The sequence below is a fragment of the Charadrius vociferus genome, unplaced genomic scaffold (genome assembly GCF_000708025.1).
Source record: "Charadrius vociferus isolate BGI_N301 unplaced genomic scaffold, ASM70802v2 scaffold321, whole genome shotgun sequence".
Taxonomy (NCBI): domain Eukaryota; kingdom Metazoa; phylum Chordata; class Aves; order Charadriiformes; family Charadriidae; genus Charadrius; species Charadrius vociferus.
Window position 1 is genome coordinate 1,356,129 of NW_009646934.1, and position 6,638 is coordinate 1,362,766.

A 6,638-nucleotide genomic window follows, 5' to 3' on the forward strand; every position below is an offset into this window, starting at 1 on the left:
AGGCCAGCGGCCGGGGTGGGTCAGGCCTCGGTCAGGGGAGCAGGATGAAGCTTGCCAGCTAAGCAGATCTTGTTCTCGGTACAAAGAGAAAATAGTTTCGTTAAGACGCTTTGAACAATTTGGCACGTACTTCCTCTTCAGTCCTCTGAGAAGAGCTTTCCAGTACTACAGGGACCCGGCATCAGGCTGAACAAACACACCGGTTCTGGGCCTCACGCGGGGGCTGTGTGCAGGCGGAGTGATAAAAAGCGAGTGGAACTTTTTATCCGTTGCTCAGTTAAAAGAAACAAAGACAGTATTTTCAAGTGCTTAATAATAAAGTTTTCCTGATAGTTGATAACACTTCATGTGATGGGTAGAGCAAATAATTAGGTGGACATACAAAGATTTGAAATCCCCCTTTGTGTGACCCATCCGTGAGCACCATTGTTCTGTTCGTCATTTGTGCAAAAAATTAACTTACCGTCAATTACACCAGCATGGTACAATGTGGTACCACTGCTGCCTACACAGAACTGTGCTGACTGAAGATGTGGTCCATAAGATGAACGGCAAAAAGATACAGTAAAGTTTTGTATTACTTTGCTTATTAATGCAGTTTTTCAAAAAACTACTTGGAGAAGCCTTACATCGTGCATGTTGGTGAGAGCAGCAAGTCTGTGGTCTCGCATGCCTGCTCACTGACACATTCTGTAGGCTTAAGGATGGAGATAAAATACTTACGACTGAAAAGCAAGCACACCTGCACGTGTGGTGTAGCTCAGCTGAAAGCACGTACATCCGCATCATGCTTTTCTGACATGGCTATTCATAGACTATAGTGCAGAAATCATGAAGCAAGCACGTATGTAAAGATTACATTAAATGTTTATCTCTCCTTACATCTTATTAACTTTTATACCTGCTGACTTCTTTCAAAGTTTCTCTGCTTTTTCTGACAATAATATTAAGTTACAAACAGGAAGAAGTGACTGAGGAAACTGTGAGATGAGTTTAGCACAAGGAAATGCCACTTTGTCTCAACTGGAAATGATGGAACTTCATCAAAATCCACCATGAGTATCAGCGTTCACACCTTAGACAGGATGGCCCCACATGGAGATAAATTCCACATTAATTATTCCATATGGCCTTACAAAAAAAAAAAACATTTCTCGTAGGAGAACAGGATGTGGTATAAAATTAATATAGACATCCAAGAAGCACATTCTGGTGGTCTTGGTACCGATGCAGAAGCCAGTCGTTCCTGAGCTCTAGTCCAGGTTTTAAAACAACTAAGGGATCTTGGCTGGTTTTATGCAGTTCTCATCTCATCTTCAGAAATGCAGAGGACTCCTGACTTTCTACCATTCCTCTTGGAGTTAAGTAGTTTTCAGAGAATGAAAAATCCTACCAATGTTTCTCCTTTTGTGCTTCTTGCCTGCAAAGTGAAACTGGAAACTGCACTTGTGCTTTCCTTCAAAAAGTTTAGTGTTCTTGCTAAGGGACGATGAACATTTATTGCCTCTTAGTGAAGGAGAGAGTTAAAAACAAGAGAGCCAAGAACAAAACATAGAAACAAGATCGCTTGCCTACTTTTTGAGAAGCTAATTAACACCTACCAGTGAAGTATAATAAAAAAAAAATAATGCCATAAGCAGTAGAAGCAGACAAAATCACAGTCATGCAGCAGAGAAGACAACCAATAGCCAAGCTTGCACAGGGTCGCTTAATGAGTGCTTGCCTTCCAGGCCAGCAGCGAGATGCACTCAAAACCTGGGCTGCAACAGTAAAGGATGCATGAAGGAAGGAAGAGTAAAAGCTGTTTTCTGATGTCTGCCGACAGCAGTATCACCTTCCTAATTCGGGGAATCCCTCACCAGAGGCCAGAATGACTTCAGGTCAGACAGGTGTCCCCTAGGGCTACCTGGGCTTCCTTTCAACGTGTCTTGCGTCTCTTGCTGGTCCTCCCTGGTAGTCTCAGTTTTGCCGTTTTCCTTCCTCTTTTTCCTCCTTTCATTTCACTTTCCCCCATGAACTCGCCTACCCATTGACTTTGCTAAACCCTCCCTTGCTCTGGCCTCTCCCTCCAGCTGCCCCGCACAACCATCACGCTCCAGGTGTCTGCTTCATGCTGTCTCTCTTGGCGCAGGTCCCTGCCACTCCTGCCTGCTGCCGCCCTGCTCTCTCAAATTTGTCACCTCATTCTCTAATACTGTCATTCCACATCTCCAGCTGCCCAGACCACCTAAGTCTTGGGTAGTCCCTGGCCTCCTCCCTCCTCTCCCCTTCACGTTCCCAGCAGCTGGGGAGCCCTCCGAAACCTCCTAGGTACGCCATTCCCCATCTTCTGGCACAAGAGCATGGCTCTCGGCATGCTGCAGAGTGGGAAGGGCTATTCCTGCACTGAGGATGACGGCATTCCCTGGAGAGGACACTGGAATGGGCTCAGCGTCATCCAGCTCAGCAGGGGAAGCCAAATAGCTCAGTCCTGGGTCAGGTGTTAACCCAGCTGCATCCTTTCGCCCCAGCAGCCAGGCTTCGTCTCTACAGCAGGGTGCGTAAGGTCTTTCTCTGTTTTGCTTTTTTCCTTCCTCTTTGCCACTTCTTTCCTTAGCTTTCCTGTCCCTGGAAAGTCCAGGAGTGACAGGAAGCTAATGCTACCCATTTGTACTCACAGCTCTTCCCATGTGGCTGCTAAGGAAGCTTCTAATTTTGAGTGCTCATGCCCTACCAGACAGGACAATGGGCTCTGGGGATATTTATTTAACTATTACCTTGCTGGGAGACCTGGGATTAAGTGATGTCTCTCTGTCACAGTTTGCACTTTTTTTTTCTTTCTTTTGTAAACTGCTTTGCAATCTTCCTGGAAGGAACTATGTACCGAAATTCAGCCTCCGCTTGCCACGCTCTCAGTACCATTCTCGTTGCTTCACTTACGTTACCCCTTCCTTCCCCTCAGGGCCGTCCCCAGTTTCCTTAGATAGAAAGGTAGTTTACTCACCACATGTCTTTTGTGTTGCATGAGTCAACTTCTGATGTGTGAAGAAGGGGCAACCACGTAGGAAATGTGATCTTTAAAAAAAGGGGGGGATTCCCTCTGCAGTGCTTTCCACAAGAGAAAGCGTTGAGAATTGTGAGTGGGTCTGTTGAGAACGATCACAGTTTATAAGGCTTCAAAAGGAGAAAAGAGGGACAAAATTCAACCCTCACCAGACCTTTCCCCAGCCAGGACACACTCAGTGGCCATGGGTGCAGGCTGAGAGGGATCTGGGGGCTCTGGAGAGCACGAGGGCGTGCACTGTTGCCCTGTGATGCATTGACCACGAGTGTTATTTTCACTATAGCATCATGTTCCTCCTGCGTGGGGGTATGAACATCCATGTAAACTTGCAGTTACATAAATAGTACTGCATTTACTGTAGAAAACAGGCAGTGGGAGGTAAATCGGACTTCCCAGGAAATGCCTGTCTTCATTATCTGGGATGCAAAAAGGCCAGGACTAACTTGCAGAGCCAGAAATCAGTGGGGAGTCTCCATAGCCGCTGCTGGTGCTCTCTGCTGCTCTTCCTCGCCGTTTGAGTCCCTTGCTTTCTTGACCGACAAATTCAAACGGCCAGACTGTCAGGGACTGTGGAATTATTTGCTTTCCACAAGTGCAGGTTTCATGATTACAGGCCCGGGAGTGTCTGCCCTTTACAAGCTTGTATAATCTGATTTAAATGCCTCGTGCTTCACGTGGCAGATCTGCCATAGCACATTAACTGCTGGGGTAGTTCACCTTGGCAGCAGGTGAAATGCGGTTCATCTCTGATCTCGTGTTTGATGGTTTGGGTCATTTACAGATGTTAACAGAGCTAAATTTACACTGGACATGTTCTATAACAAAGTAGCTTTGTAATGGAGAGAGAAACACCCATAGGCTTTATTTTAGCTTGTCAGAGAAGACTAGAAACAGAAAAATATCTACACCTGATCTAGGAGGGGGTGTCTGTGGTAGATCAGCAGGATTTAAAATTTCCAGGAGCTTTGGAGCTCAGCAAGGTTGAAGAGCTCACACCTCAGCTTGAGCTCTGGATTTCCTGCAGGGAAATTTTGTTCTTTCTGAAATCATTTGTAGACCCAGTTTTCCAATACTTCTAATTAATAAGACACCAATATTCCTCTGTGGAACTGTTAAAGTCAGTATTTTTGGGTGAAATGACCATTTTTGCTCCCCTAATATGTGGGGCACATACAGTTGTTGGTGATTGATCCTTTATTTAGGCCAGCGTTTGCACCTCACCTCGAGTACTTCTGAGTCCTTCCACCACCCAGGAAAGGGAAGGAACATAGCTATTCAGAGTTTGCCTACCAAACCAAGAGCCTGAGCTCCATCTTTTTGTGTGCTACTTACCCTGATATTATGTCCAAAAGAATTACTTACATGTATAAAGATCCCATTCTCCTGCCAGTATCTGTCTCTCTCAAACAGAGATGGAATGACTTTTTTCATCAAAATGCCTGCATGCCTTCACTGTCCTTTCCCTTGCTTCCTCTGGTTCCACTCTGAATTCCCTCTCTCCTGCTGGTTGCCTCCAGAACCAGCCATGCTACTGGACTATTTGTCACCTTTGCAGTTTCAGAGGGCTACTGTGATCTGAACTTGGTTTCGAAGAACCAAATTGCACCTCAACACTTGAAGTATGAGACACTGCAAACGGGTGAAGAACTCTCCTTCTGCTCCTTTTGGCCATCAGCTGATGCCTTGAAGCATGAGGTATGATAACTTTGATACTAGCATGTGGAATGACAGTGGTTACTCATAATCGCTAAGTCACCTAGCAGCATGGAGCAGAGAATGGTGGAAGAGCCTTCTGGAAAGTAAGGAGTGTGTGATCCAGTGGCTGCTGTGACTCACAGGGGGATTTCACGTGGGAATGACTGAGCAGACCCAGGAGAAAGGCTTTCCAAAGCACCGGCTTGCACAGATACTATGAAAGAGCAAGGGTAGAGATAAAACTCTTCTATGAGGGCAGCAAAGCATCTGAGAAAGCAGCCCGTGCCTTCAGGGTATTACTACGAATGGAAAAAGCACTCTGCTCCAAGCTCAGAGCCAACATGCTTTCCTCAAGTGTGCGAACCACAGATCATAACGTCAGAACAGTCACAAACACCATGGTGGGGAAGGCACTTCCCCGAGAAACAGTTACGCATGTGTGCGGGAAGCATGGGTGCTCCCTGTGTGACTTTGAAACACAGATGTGTAGTGTGTGATGTGCATGTGGATGGAGGGGTATAAATGTGCCTGTACGACCTGTGCCCGTGTGTCTGTGGGACACGTGGTACCATTCCGGCAGCGTTGGGTGGGATCTGCTGCTCATGGAGAGCGTGGTGTGGGTGCCTGCTCAGTACCTGCACACACGGCATGCAGTGCGTGCCGAGGTGTGAGCGCACGCTCCCGTGGGTGCTTATTCTCTGTGGGGTGTGCGGGGAGGTAGGCACACCGCGTGTGTAGGTGCGCGATGTGCAAACGGCAACATGCCCACATGGCTGGCAGGAATTCTTGGGAATGCCTCATACAAGCCTTGGCACAATTCTATTCTGCGTGAGTGAGGACCCAGCCCTCTCCTCCTGCCTGGCTGTGCTGGCAGGCCGAGCGCTCGGCAGCAGGAGGAAATTCCAGTTTTCTGAAGAAACCAGAGAAACAGAGCTCTTGGTTTCCAGTGCTGCCAGTTGGGTACTGTTCCCCCACCCACTGGCATGAGACAGCTCCATTGTGAGGAAGCACTCTGTAACCCCGTGGTCTTCCTCTGGTCACTGTTAGTCACAATTTCCCCACATGGCAAAGTCACTGACTCCCCAAAAACCACCTGGCTGGCTCCTGCATCTGCAGCTGAGCCGAGCTGAGCTGACCAAGGCTGGTGGCATTCAAGGAGTCTGAAGCATTGCTTACCTCTTGCACACACACAACGCTAAGTCACAACAGCTTGGTCTTAGGTGCCCTTGGTTTAGAATCATAGAGTATTTTGGGGTGGAAGGGGCGTTTAAAGGCCATCTGGTCCACCCCCCTGCCATGAGCAGGGACATCTTCAACTTGATCAGGTTGCTCTGAGCTCCATCCAACATGACCTGGAATGCTTCCAGGGATGGGGCATCTACCACCTCTCTGGGCAACCTGGGCCAGTGTTTCACCACCCTCAGTATAAAAAAATTCTTCCTTATATCTAGTCTAAATCTCTCCTCTTTTAGTTTAAAGCCATTGCCCCTTGTCCTACAGCAGCAGGCCCTGCTAAAAAGTCTGTCCCCATCTTTTCTGTTGCTCCCTTTAAAGGGAACTGGAAGATCGCAATAAGGTCTCCTCGGAGCCTTCTCTTCTCCAGGCTGAACCCCCCCAACTCTCCCAGCCTGTCCCCCCAGCAGAGGGGCTCCAGCCCTCACAGCATCTTCGTGGCCTCCTCTGGCCCCGCTCCAACAGGTCCATGTCTTTCCTATGTTGGGGGCTCCAGAGCTGGAGGCAGTACTCCGGGGGGGATGTCACCAGAGTGGAGCAGAGAGGCAGTTTTACCCTGGCTCCAGACTAGGAGTGTTTTGGGGGAGGGATTCTCCCCTCTCCAGAGGAACCAGCAGTGCGTGGGGCCTTTGCCAGCTCCTGCCTCCCCAACAACCTCCATCAGCCC